The sequence below is a fragment of the Phascolarctos cinereus genome, unplaced genomic scaffold, assembly GCF_003287225.1.
Source record: "Phascolarctos cinereus isolate Bilbo 61053 unplaced genomic scaffold, phaCin_HiC Scaffold_4;HRSCAF=312, whole genome shotgun sequence".
NCBI lineage: Eukaryota > Metazoa > Chordata > Mammalia > Diprotodontia > Phascolarctidae > Phascolarctos > Phascolarctos cinereus.
Window position 1 is genome coordinate 580,502,628 of NW_027555847.1, and position 14,334 is coordinate 580,516,961.

Consider the following 14,334-nt stretch of genomic DNA (forward strand, 5'->3'; position numbering starts at 1 on the left):
TTTGTTCAATGACTTATGTAATATCCTTCATAGCACCTATCTCACAGGACATTTGTAAGCACCTGTGTGATAATGTGTATAAAGCAATATGTAATAAATATTAACTCTCATTAAGATGAATTATTGCAACAAAAGTATCCTCAGATTTTGAGAATTTTCTTTTAGATCCAAGAAAATGATAGCGTACACTTAAGCTTGCTTGCTGCTGCTACGACAATTGTATAGAGACCATTGAATCATTGTAAATCTTCCTTGTTCTTATTGTAAGCTTTTAGAAAATGATTGCTCTAATCTGTATTTTAAGTCAAACATACATTTGGATAGCAGTTTACATCTCCAAGTTCAAAAATCATTGACTTCTAACAGCCCTGTGAGGTAGGCAGAGCAGGTCTTACTATTTTCATACCCAGATGGAGATATTGAAGCCAAAAGGTTAAACAACTTTCCCCAGGGTCAGTCAGCAGAACCAGCATTAGATCCTAAGATAAATCTAGTTTCTTTCTCACCACCATGCTGACCACTGTAGAATTAGAATCTTTCCCTGATGCTGAAATCTCGTAAATATCAATGCAGAGGCAGTGACTGTATATTTAGAACTAAGATTAAATTATCAGAATGTGTCTGGCACTGCCAAGTACTGACATCCTTGTCACTGTTCATTCAACACCTCTGCCGTCAGTTAAGCACGGGAAAGGCAAAAAATACAGCAGCCCAGGAATGGCATGTAGTACAAAGCAACTGTAAGAGTGACAGAGACTTGAAGCATAGTCTCATGTGATATGACAGAGCATGTAATGGAACTGAAATTGGCCCCATCGTTGTAAGTAAGAGCTTCAATTTTGTAAGTTTTATGGAATTCTGCATTCTGTTTGACAGTCTGGTTTCACATAATGGCTGATTCCATAATGCTAATGGAATAAGATGAGAAAACATCAGTAAGAAAGGCAAACGTGCAGGATTCAACCTGATTTCCTATGCGGAAATGATCTTTTTCACATTGTTACGAAATTTTAGGGGTCATCCTGACTGCAACTTTTTCAGCTCTATTTCCAAAACATATTTGGAGGGCTCTGTGGGAGTATGTTTTGGGGCAGGGAAGTGTTAGAGCGGACCAGTGCCAAAGAATACAGCACTAAAGAAACTATGTCATTGTCTTTCAATACTTGGCTGTCTCTTTCAACAAAACAACAAACATTTATTAAGCCTTTGCTTTTTTTCTTTTCCTACATCCTGTCTCTTGCCAAAGCAGGTATTTCTTTTTTTGGGAGGATAGGGGGGGACTAAACAATGGGGTTAAGTGACTTGCCCAGGGTCACACAGCTAGTAAGTGTCAAGTGTCTGAAGCCAGATTTGAACTCAGGTCCTCCTGAATCCAGGGCCAGTGCTCTATCAAAGCAGGTATTTCTACCCAGTGAAATTTGCCACAGAGGAGGATTGCTTGTTTTCCCTAACCACCATATGACCATGACAGTAGCTATCATAAGCTATTGTAAGATTTTTTTTTAAACGATTGTAATTAAAACACTTATAGCAGCTCTCTTTGTAGTGGCAAAGAACTGGAAATTTCAGGGATGTCCATCAGTTGAGGAATGGCTGAACAAGTTGTGGTATGTGATTGTGGTGGAATACTACTGTGCTATAAGAAATGATGAGCTCAATGATTTTAGAAAAACGTGGATAGACTTGCACAAAATAGTGAAGAGCAAAATGAGCAGAACTAAGATATTATATACAGTAACAGTGATATCATTTTAAAAACAACTTAGAGTGTCTAAGTCATTTTGGCTATTATAAATACCTAAATTAACTACAAAGGATATATGAAGGAAGATGCTATCTACATCCAGAGAAAGAACTGATAAATAGATGCATGTATAGAATGATTGTACATATATATACATATTTGTGTCATATTTTTTGCCATCTCTAAGGTGGGGTAGGGGAAAGGAGGAAGGGGAGGAAAAAAGGAAAAAAAGAAACACATTATAACTTTATTATATATTTAAAAGGAGTAGCAAGTTGCACATAATAAATTTTTCATTTCATGTACAATCATTTTTTCTACTGTTATGGAAATGTTTGTTCTATTTCATAAATTAAAAATTGTTAAATGTTTTAAGTTATTGTAAACTTTTAAAAATGATTCTCCTAATCCATATTTTAAGTAAAAAATACATTTGTATAACAGCTTGCATCTACAAGTTTCAGAACGATTGACACTGACTATCTCATTGGAGATAATCATATCGACATTTTCCATTTTTCAACTTTCCAACTGTATCATTCAGAACCCCACTCCCTTATGCAGGAGTGGGCTTGGCCCTGAATTCTGGTCCTAACTGCATGTCATTTTGCAAGAATGCAAGAGGAATTACGATACAGTGGAAAGACCAGTGAACTTGGAGTGAGAGGCTTTAAGTTCAATATGATTTTACCATTTACTGGTCGGGTGATCTTGGGCAAGTCAAAACTTCTGAGTCTATTTCTTTATCTTTGAAAAATGGATAAGAAGTACTGGTACCACCTTACAGGTAGGGTTCAAATGAGATGATGTGGGTAAAGTGCTTTATTAACTGCAAAATCTTTTACGTGTAAAACAGTTGCTCGAGCCACTCCACCAACCCTCCTCACACTGGCAGCTTAGGTCCCCAGAAGGTAGCTACTACATCCTCTCTAGGTTCTGAAGGACTCTAAACGGCTGGGGGTGGTTCTCTAATAATGGCTTATAAGCCCCATACCAGTGTGCTTCCCCACATGATTATCCGTTGATATCAGTTAATCAGCTACAAAATTGGCATTTAGAAGGTGATATTTATTATTATTATAGGAAGAACAATAGGCATAAAGCCTCCTCCCAAAAGTATGTGACATACTCTCCCACAAAAATATACAGAGTCCAGAAGGAAGCAGGTTCAATCTGAGATGGTACAGGATGGTAAAAGGAGAATGCACAGCTCTTAATTGCTGGAAATCTTTGCCTCCCCTTAATGGAGGATTCACGATATTCCCCTTTGCCATACTACAGCTTTTCTGCTGGGCTCCTTATAGAATACTGAAGTTGTTTTTCTTCTGTACATCTAGTTTGTATTTGACAACTGATGCAAATGTTGCCCCCAGTGACTGATGTTCCAGGGAAACTGTGAGGGCACTCTATGAAAAAGTCCAAACCTCCAGCTGTCTGAAATCAACAATGTCCACTTTTGGTCACGGGGAAAGGAGCAGAGACCAAGACAAAGGCTCTTCTCTTCTCTCCTCCATTCACATGACTTCCTCTCAGGGGTTTGGCTTGAACCACATCCATCACTAAGCTGCCTGATGCTCATGTACTTGATTCCAGACTAGCTTATTCAAGAACATGACCAAGACTTCCCAATGAATCTATCACTCCATTTAGTGCAATATCACTCCATTTCATCCAACAGCTTTCAAGGATTTCTAAATTGAGAAAGGACTAAAGCCCTTGATTGATTAATTGATTCTTTGATTCAAGAGATGCTCTCACCTGGTTAAGGCAATCAATTTTAAATCGAGTGGGGCAATTGATTCAATAGACACTCCTTGCCATTATATATAAATATAAGCTATTATTAGAAAGCAAAGGTACAACCTACATAATTTGAAATTCATTAGTGACTATTTCCACAGAATCTGTGATTTCATACCTGAAACAGCCCCTCATCGCTCAGGTCTTTATGACTGCTTTCTTCCTTCAAGGATCACCTTATATTCCACCTCCTATTAGAGGTTTGGCAGTTTTTTTTCTGATGCCTTCCTAGTTGTTAATGCTTTCCAAATTATCACATATTAACTTACTGATCAAATTATCAATATTAACTTATCATTGTGAATATTATATTCCCCCTAAAACCCTTTTAGAATATAAACTTTCTGAGGACAGGAACCATTTCATTTTTGTCTTTGTATCAACAGCACTAGCAAGCCCAGTACCTTGAATGCATTAAATGCTTAATAAAAGCTTGTCAAATTGTCCAATCCCTTTCAATCTCTCTGGGATTCAGTTTCATCATTTAAAAGACAAGGGACCAGAAATGATCCCCAAGATCCCTTCCATCTCTAAATCCAAAGGTCCTATAAAAACAGTATTGCCCGCTTTCTTTTCAGAATAGTTTGGTCAGGTGTCCTTGTTGTTGTTGTTGTTCAGGACCTATGACTTCATTAGCGTAGGGAAATTTCTGGTGTTGAAATTCCCTCCACCAATGGAGTAAATAAAATAAGTTAACAGCATTTTACAAAACTCAAACATAACAGACAAATGAAATGCAGTATAATTATATAAAGTGGAGAATTAAGCTAGCTCAGTTTTCAAGAGTTGTTCATTCTCTCCTCCATAGATACACACACACACACACACACACACACACACACACACACACACAAATTTTTTCCAGCTCCACCCAAAGTGGAGTTATCCTTCCACCTGGGCAAGCAGATTCTTCCTCTTTGCCCCTTCTCCTCTTTCCTCTGCTTTGCCCTTGTTCTCTGCACCCTTCCACGCATCTATGAAATCTATAGGGCCAAAGGCTGTTACTTGTTTTTCTGCTGCCCTGAGCTCATCCTGTGGCAATAGAACCACATACTATCTGCCATATTTTTATCCTTGTGATTGAAAGGTTCAATGCAACTCAAAGGAAAGAAAGGTAGAAGAAAAATTGGGAAAAGAAATGAGAGGTATGCAAGAGAAAGTCAATAGCTTGGAAAAGTAAGGACAAAACTTGAATGTAGAAAGCTTAGATGGTCCAACTGAAAACAACAACAACAACAAATTACCTGTTGTTTCAGAAACTTAAAGTGATCATATATACTTCTATATAAAAACAGAGGATAAATGGTGCAGAGGACAGAGCTCGAGGCTGGAATCAGGAAGATATCATTTTAAATGCAACTTCGCTAATAACTAGCTGTGTGACTCTGAACAAGTCACCCTTTCTCTGCCTCAGTTTCCTCACCTATAAAATGGACACTATAATAACATCTACCTTGGAGAGTTGTTTTGAATATCCCATAAGGTAATATTTATAAAAAGGGCTTAGCACAGTGCCTGTCACATAGTAGGTGCTATATAATTGTTTATTACCTTACCCATTTCTGTCTTTGGCAGTGGTCACCATACAGAGATAATGTGCCCAGGAATCATGCATGGTGTACCATGTTTATAGAATCTGGATTAGGAGTTAGCTGGGTTTGGGTTCAACACCACCTCCCCCACTCTTCTCCCTCTACCTCTGATACTGTCTAGCTTTGTGATCATGATCACTTAACTTCTCAGAGGTCTACTTACCAGTCTATAAAATAAGAATAACTCCCTTCCACAATTACTAACCTCACAAACATGTTGTGAGGATCAAATGAGATAATAAGCCAAGCAATTTGAAAACCACTAATCACTTTATAAGTATTATTGATGGAGGCAGTGTGGTATAGTATAGGTAGTGGAGCTAGTTAGCCTCAAAGACAGAAGTTCAGGGTTTGAGTTCTGCCTCTGATACAATATGGCTGTGTGACCTGAGCAAGTTGTATATCCTCTCCTTGCTATAGGAAGCTCTCTGATAAGGGAAGGGAACAAATATTTATTAAGCACGGCGCTAAGAGCTGGAACAACCTTGGGAGGCAGGTATTATTATTACCCCCATCTTATAAATGAGGAAACTGAGGCAGACAGAGGTTAAGTGATTTGCCTAGTATCACAGATAGTAAGTGTCTAAGGCTGGGTTATTGAGCTAAGGTTCTCATTACTCCAAGTCCAGCACTTTACCCACTGAACCACCTAGCTTCATCTAAGACTATGAGTTGCAGAGAAAGTACTTACCTGCATTGGCTGAGAGCTCCCACAGCTGGGAGGTCCCTAAACAAATAAAAGCACAGGTCTAATTTATTGTTATTATTTTTATTTCTATGCTGAGATGTTATTTGCAGAGGTACTTTTTAGACTGCAGGTTTTTCTCAGAATAAGTAAATTCGTTACAGTAGTTGTAAAGTTATCTACCACATTTGGGGATCAGTTTAGAAAATGGCACTTTCAGACTTCCATCCCTACAACAAATCATTGAAAATATTATTTTTTTTCTTTTTGATTGGACTCATAAAATCACAATAGCATTAGTACTAAATTAATCTATTACAAATTAGCATTATAAATTTTGAATTTCATTAGGAACAACTTAAATGACCTCAACATTTAATGAAACATTTGATGAGAAATATTTACAGAATATTGTTAATGGACTTCCAGATTACTAGGAACAGTCAAGTTAAAAATAATTTTGAATAACTAGAAGTGAAGATTAAAAGAAATAATTGTAAACCATTAAGGTAAAAAAGGAGAAACAAAAATAATCTATAAACTCAGATGTTATATATGAAAGCCAGATGAACCAATGAAATTAAAGGATAAGGTCATTAACCCATCTGCCCAGCATATTTATGGTTCAGAAAAAATTGAATTGAATTTGAATTGTTGAGTACAGTTGTGTGGAAATTTACCTGAATTGAATTGCTGACTTAAGTAAAGATAACTTGCTCCAAATAATTGACACAAGAAAAGTAAAATTACTATATGTTTGAAGCAATTATAGAAAGATAAAAGTCAGACAGATTAAAAACATAAATAAATGCTTCCAGGACAACCCAAAGAAATTCTCTTTGGGTTTCCAATGGCTAATAGACCACAGAAAGCATCTTGGATATACATCACAACAATTGTGTAATGATGTATTGTTAGCCCAGTCTTGGATTTCCACATTCAGTGTCTCTGTCTGTACTACATTTCAAACCAGATGCGTGTGGTAAAAAGTTACATCCATAATTAAAATATTGATCAACTGGATTTTGCTTAAATGACATTTTCTCTTATCAAAGTTGTTAGAGTTCCACAGGTTCCAGAAATACTGCTCAACCCTCAGTCCTATTCTTCAGTACAAGTCACATTTTCCATTACAAATATCCCAAAAGAGAATGTCCTATTTAATTTGTTTTTGTCATATCTGAGATAAAGTCAGAACTGATTTATCCAGCATTCAATCAATTCTGGCTTGTACATTCACCCTCTCTTCTATTATTAGACTCAAATTTTTTTTTCTTTTCCCTTTCCCTAACTTCTCCCACCCAATAATTTGCCAACTCCTGCTAATTCCATTTCTGTAGCATCCCTCATACTTGTCCCTTGTTCTCTAGTTTCACTGAACCAGTAGATATCTTCATTATGACCCATCTCTACTATTTTAATAGCATTCTAACAGGTTTTCCCAGTTCTACTATTAACCCTCTAGAATCCATCCTTCATAAAACTGCCAAAATATTCTATTTACACATAGATGTGGTCATGACACTTCTCTGCTAAAAATCTTCAGTGATATTCTCTTGCTTCCTGAGTAATGACCAAACGCTTTTGCCACGCAAATTCCTTCACAATATGATGCCAGCTACCTTTCCAGGCTTATCTCAAAATAAAATCTTTTATCCACTCTAGGCTTTCACTAAAGTGTCTATAGCACTTTGTAAAGTGCTTTACATGTGTTAATTCATTTGATCCTCTCAATAACCCTGTGATGGAGGTATCAGTATTATTCCCATTTTACAGATGAAGAAACTGAGGCAGACAGCAGTTAAGCGACTTGCCCTACGTATCCAGTAAATAGCTAAGAAAGGATTTGAACTCGTGGTCCTGACTCTATATGCAATATTCTCTCTACTATGCCACCTAGCTGCTACCAACTGCTCTCTTCCTCTGTACTCTCTCTGCACTGTACTTTCTCACTTCCATGCCTTTCCTGAGGCTGTTATTTTGTCTGTAATGTTCTTCATATGTTGTCTTCCTATTCAACCTTCCCAAATTCACAAAATCTTGGATTTGAAAAAGATCTGAAAGGTGATCTAATCTAATACTGATATAAAAATGAATCACCTTTAAAATATCTCTGACAAGTACACAAACAGAAAAGATTGGGAAGGAGGGGGGGAAGGAGGAAAATGATAGAAAGAGAACGGCTTCTCCCCTGATCTCTGAGACCCAGTGGAATGGAGGATATTTACATAAGAAAAAGATGCCCTTTCAAGATGCTAGAGGACAAAGATGGTAGACAGCAATGCCTTATGATAATTACTATTACTACCATTACAATCCCATGAGGGATCAGTGACAGACTGACTTGAAAAACTAAAGAAATGTGAGTCCCCATAGCCTTAAGGCATAAGAGTCCAGTAAGTATGATCCTTGAAGATGCAGAGGACATGCCCAAAATAAGATTTAATAGTAATGGAAGAATAAAGGGGTTGAGGGTTGGTTGGGTGGTTGGATGGTTTTGTGAGCTGTGAAAAAAAAACACCCAACAAAATCCCTTTATTGAGACTGGCCCAAGAAAGACAAGTCAGTGAGTTTGTTCCCTGGGAAAAGGGAAGAATGATATCTGCTGGAAGAGAGCTACATGACAGAGGGCAGTGAAGTTGGGTTTCCAAGAGACACTGTTAGGAAGAAGAGAGTTAAATCAGAGAGGTAGAACAGGGAATGAGAATACCAGTAGGAAGCAAAAACAGGTGACACCTGAGAACAGAAGAGAGCTGAAGAATAAAAGCAAGAAAATGCAATTAGAACATCTATGGAGATGAACTGCCATTCAAAGGATTACCCTAACCCCTCTTGATCAGAACCCCGAACCAGGTCAGTACTGTAAGTCCAAGACTATGCAGGTCTTTGAGGAGAGTTGCTCTACAGTTGGGGGGGGGGAGAAGGAAGGGAGGCCTTGTAGCTTCCACTGGCTCAGATGTCAGTCTTAAGTGTTTCTACTATCTACCTTGTCATTAAACTTTCCATATTTTGAGACTTGTGAGCTTGTGTGTCTATCAAAGGAGCCTTGATCAACCTTCAAGGAATGCCAGGTCCTGAAATTCCCAGATCACATTGGTGGCAGCAACACATCAAAGAATCAAAAGTTCCCCAAATTATGCCCAAGCCCTTCCTGTTGGGTGGAAGCCACTGATAAAAGGGATGTGGCATAATGCAGCAGGATTTTGATTTGGAAACAGAAGGCCTAGGTTCAAATCCTACGATATGTGACCATGACCAAATCACTTCATCTCCTCTACACCTCAATTTTTTTTTTATCTATAAAATATGGAGGTTAGACTACAGGCCTTCTTAGGCCTCTTCCAGATCTGAATCTACAAACCTGACATCCTTGTAATGGATTAAAGTCTTAGTGGCCTTTACTGTACTATCACGCCTGAGAAGGGCCTAGAGGGGAAATGGAAGAGGAGCTCCCAAAACTTCAGTGGCCCCAACATCAGAAGAAGAAAAGGGTGCCAAAGCTCACCATCATGCCAGGAATGAGATCAAAAATAAGGGAGGAAGAGGAAAGTGCTAGGTCATTAAGAACTCTAAACAGAGGACCAAGACTCATTACTCCAATGTCAATGCCCACAGAGAGGGTGCCCCCTCTGATTTTGTTGCCATAATGAAAAAATCAGCCAATGATAAGGTCATGGGGGACCCATGACTTCTTTATACTGTTACAGCATGAACTTTTGGCTAGAAAAGAGAAAATTGCTTCCCTACAATTTGCATATTAAGTAGAATTCTCTGACTTCCTTAAAGTTCAATGAAAATTCCCAAAAGAAAATTTTCTAACACCATAGTTTCCATTAACTCTAATGTCAAAGGCCATTTCAACTGACAGAATAGACAACTGGTAGTAGGGGGAAAAAAATTTGAACTCACAATCAGGAAGACCTCTGACTTTTGCTAGCTATTAATTCCACAAGCTACTAAACTCACAGGGATGTAGTGAGGCTCAATTAAGTAATATATATAAAGCGCTTTGAAAACCTCAAAACTCTATATAACTGTCAGTTGCTATTATTATTGTTATTATATACAGGTTATATTCCAAAAGTTAATTTGCAATTTGGTTATTTGAAATTATAAACTTGTTTTGTGGTATAATACAAAGAATATCGTGGGTGGCACCAAATGAAATCTGGATTCAAATCCTGTCTAACTTGCTGGCTCTGAAACCCCAGGTAAATTGCTTAACCTCTATGAATCCCAGTTTCCATCTCTGTAAAATGGGGATAATAAAACCTGCAGTTCTTGCCACTTCGAGTTGTGAGGATCCAATGAGAATGACGTAAATAGGATGCCCTTTGCAAAACTTTTGTAAAGTCCTATATGTATGAATGTCAGTTGTTATTGAATATAAACAATGTTCTAAAGGGAATTCAGTTTCCAAGGCTGCCCAGAGAAGCCTCCTAACCACTGATATAATGGCACTCTGGTATTCAAAAGGATTTTGGCAGAAATAAAGTCAAGGTCCTCAAAACTAATGGCCAATTTGCAAGCAATGAGATGCTTGTCATTTAAGGCTCTTTGCAACCTGGACCCTTCCTGAGTTTCCACTCTTCTTACCTTTGATTGTTCTCCTCATACTCTCTGGTCAAGCTAAACTGACTTACTTGCTGTTTCTTACTTGCACCATTCCGTTTCCCTTGTTCATGACTTTGCCCTGGGTGTCCCCCATGCCTAGAATGAGTTTCCTCCTCACCTCCACTTCTCAGTTGGCTTCCTCCAAGACTCAGTTTAAATCCCATCTTTTGTAGGGAGCTTTTTCCAGTCCCAACAGCTGCCGTCAAGAGGCAATCACAACATCAGGAGACTTATGTGAAAACCAGGTTCATTACAAGAGAAATTAACATGCATGTAGAACCCAAAAGGTTCACAGTCCTTATGGAAGTTTACATTTTTATAATAGTAGGACAAAGAGAGGAGGGGATACCAGGAAGGGGCATGACATGGGACAGGGGATGGTGCAGCAAAGTGGGAAAAAAGATAAGACCACTCCCCACAGGGAGGAGCAAGGTGATGGCAAAAGCTTCATTCTTTTCCCTTGGGAACTGCAATACTACGAAAATAGGAGGGCCTGCTTCTCTGCAAAGGACCCCAGCTTTATCCCAGCCTGGCAAGGACTGGCTGGTGCCTGGATTTCCTCTCAGGAATACACAGGGAGTCCAGCTCAGGGTTCAACAGCAAATTATGTCAGCTCAAGGGAAGCTTCGTCCTTGACACATTCAGGGCCTCCTGCATGCTCTGGGTCTACTGTTTCTGGAAAATGTGGCAATTCAAAAAAACATCCTTAACATCCTTTTACACTGCTAGCTACAGTTTTCCCCTCTGAGATCGCCTTCATCTACTCCTTCTATAGTTTATGTTCTTAGTCGTTCACATGTTCTCTCACCCCTTGGAATGTGAACCTCTTAGCAACTAGGTGGCACAATGGATAAAGGATTAGCCCTGAAGTCAGGAACACCTGAGTTCAAATCGGCCTGATATATGTACTGTGTGACCTGGGCAAGTCATCTAATCTCTGTTTGCCTCAGTTTCCTCAGTTATAAAATAGAGGTGATAATAGCACTTACATCCCAGGGTAGTTGTGAGGATCAAATGAAATAATATAGGTAAGTGCTTAGCACAGTGCCTTGCCTATAGTAAGAGCTTAATAAAACCTCGTTTCCATCTTTCATTGGGAGCAATGATAGTGTTTTTTGCTTTCTTTGTTTCCCCAGTACTTAGTACAATGCCTAATAAATGCTTAGTAAATTCTTGTTGAATAACTAATTGATCAAAGAGCAGGAATAAATCTCAAGGACAGTACTGGGAAACTCCCTGGGGTTGGCCATTAAAAACAGGGCAAGAGTTCCAACAGAAGGGGATGTTTGGAATGCATAAACAAGGGACTCTAAAAATATTTACCTCCCAAACCAGAGTAAGACATCAGACCTGAGTGAGAGAAAAATATCTGAAAAAAAAAATGTTGATACTTAACAGCAAATTTTCTATCCATTCTTACCCCCTCACCTTTTCAATCTACTGTTTAGGTGAAATCAGGCAAAAGAAATACATAATAACTCATAGAAATATGTGTGACAGACTTTAGTGGATTAAAAAAAGAAGGCAAAGAAATAAATGAGTATTTTTTTCTTTTAAAACTCTGTATTTACTACCTGCGGAGAAGCAAAATGAAAGGAAAATCAAAGAAAGGTATGCCACATGATCTAGAAATCTTATTTAGCATACATTTATTAACCTTGATGTGCTTTATTTATAGGGATAAAGAAATAAAACAGTGAGATCTTACTAACATGCATCAATAACTAAGAAACCAGCTTCAAATTACCTAATTTTGTGGATTTGTCCATACAGAAACAAACTCGGGTTTAAAATTAAGAGTATTATATTAATACCTCATACAAGGAAAACGTTCATGTCAGTTCTCCTTTCTCAATTCCAGAATGAACCACAACAGTGCCTTTCTGGAAGTTTTAAGGGAATATATTGTTCCCCTTACATGCCTGCATGAATCTCTCCTGGTGAGGACTCAAAATTGATTGGAGAGGATTCACCTGCAGTCAGCAGCTTCGACAAAGCTTTGGCTTAACTGTTCCCCAGCAGGTGAGGAAGCTGATAGGATGGGCACTCTCGCTGAATACTTGGAACCATACCCAAAGCCACACACATCACCATGGCTACAGATCTCACTTATGCCAAATATTACACAATCACAAAATCTTAAAGTTGGAAGTAACCTCAAAAGCCATTTGGCTCAATCTATATCTGAACAGGAATCCAGCCATCATTATTGAAGAGGAACCTACTTCCTCCCAGTATGTCTCAAATACTTTTTACCTTTTCATACCATATATATATATACAGATACATATATACACACACATACACATATATACATATATACATATATATGTGTGTATATATATATATATATATATATATATATATATATATATATATATAAACTTGAGCTTAAATCCTCCAATAACTGAATAGTATAAGCTTCCTGAAGGATCTGACAATTGAGTTTAACTTTGAAGGAAGTTAGAAATTCTACAAGGTGGAGATGAAGAATTGTATTCCAGGTATGGAGGGCCAGAGATGGGAGATGGAATGTCATGTACCAGAAATTGCAAGAGGGCCAATTTGACTGCACTAAAGCATGTATGAAAGGGAATAATATGTAATATGCATGAAAAGACAGCGTTGAGCCAGATTTCAGAAAGGTGTTAAATGTCAGGCATGCACATTGATACTGGAAAGGTATTAGAGAATCTCAGAACTGGAAGAGAGCTCAGAAGCCATCTATCATAACTTCCACTTGAATATGAATCTACACAATATCCCAAAAGGTTGTGTAACAAATGAATGAATGAAATGAATTTTCAAAAGCATTTCAGAAGTACTTACTATGTGCACAGCATGGTGCTATACACTGAAGATACACATAGAAAAACAAGACAATGCCAGCTCTAAAGACGCCTACATTCTAAGGAGGGAGGGAGATCTTTTGAGAACCCAACCTGACAGTGTTAGTTGGGAAGAAATCTATAGGGGGTGCTACAAAATCACCCCACAAATTCTACATCTAGAATATTTTAAGTAGCAAGTCAGGAAAAGTCACTATAAACCATGTAGATGGCTAAATTTATTTTCTCTGGGAAGGCAAAAAATCAAAAGGTTTAAAAAATTTTTTTTCCAAACCAAAGAATGAATTAATGCTTTAATTTTCTCAGGTACTGTGAGGCTTATAGGAAATGAGCAACATCCATGGCAAGGTTTGTGAACAACTCTTATGGGAAAACTCCCTTTGAAACCTGCCTATTTGTGGGCCCAGCCCATTTTTCTTAGCTGTTCACTTACTTAACACTTTTTCTTTCTCTATGTTGAACCTAAAGCTTCTTTGAAAGCATTTTAAATTATCTTCTTCTGGGCAAGATAAGGGACAGCTAGGTGGCGCAGTGGATAGAGAGCCAGGCCTGGAGTCAGGAAGACCCATGTTCAAATATGACTTCAGATACTAACTAGCTGTGTGACCCTGGGCAAGTCACTTAACCCTATTTGTCTCAGTTTCCTCACCTGTAGAATGAGCTCAAGAAGGAAATGGCAAATCACTCCAGAACTTTTGCCAAGAAAACACTGAAAGGGGTCATAAAGAGTCAAACACTACTGAAAAGGACTAAACAAAAACAAGGTATGATGGGGACAACCTAGCAGTAACTTAGGAATTTTAAGATAACAGGAATTAACTGATAATAATATTGTGTGGTATTTATATGATACTTTAAGTTTTGCAAAATGCTTTATATATATGTATATAAAATCTCATTTGAGATTCATGCTTCCTCTCTAATTTTTGAGCTCTTAACAGCAGGATTTCTATGTACCAATAGCCTTCCCTTGATTCTTAAAATATCTTTTGGGTAACAATGCAGCACTTGGGCTATGCATCAGAGTTATTCTGAGTCTTACTGTATGAT

At 38.0% G+C, this 14,334-nt stretch overlaps 1 long non-coding RNA gene across 1 annotated transcript in view; it reads right to left on the minus strand.

Moving 5' to 3' along the window:
* The window catches only part of LOC144456713 (uncharacterized), a 38,866-nt gene that overhangs the window by 17,996 nt on the left and 6,536 nt on the right, over positions 1-14,334 (minus strand). The window lies entirely within an intron of this gene.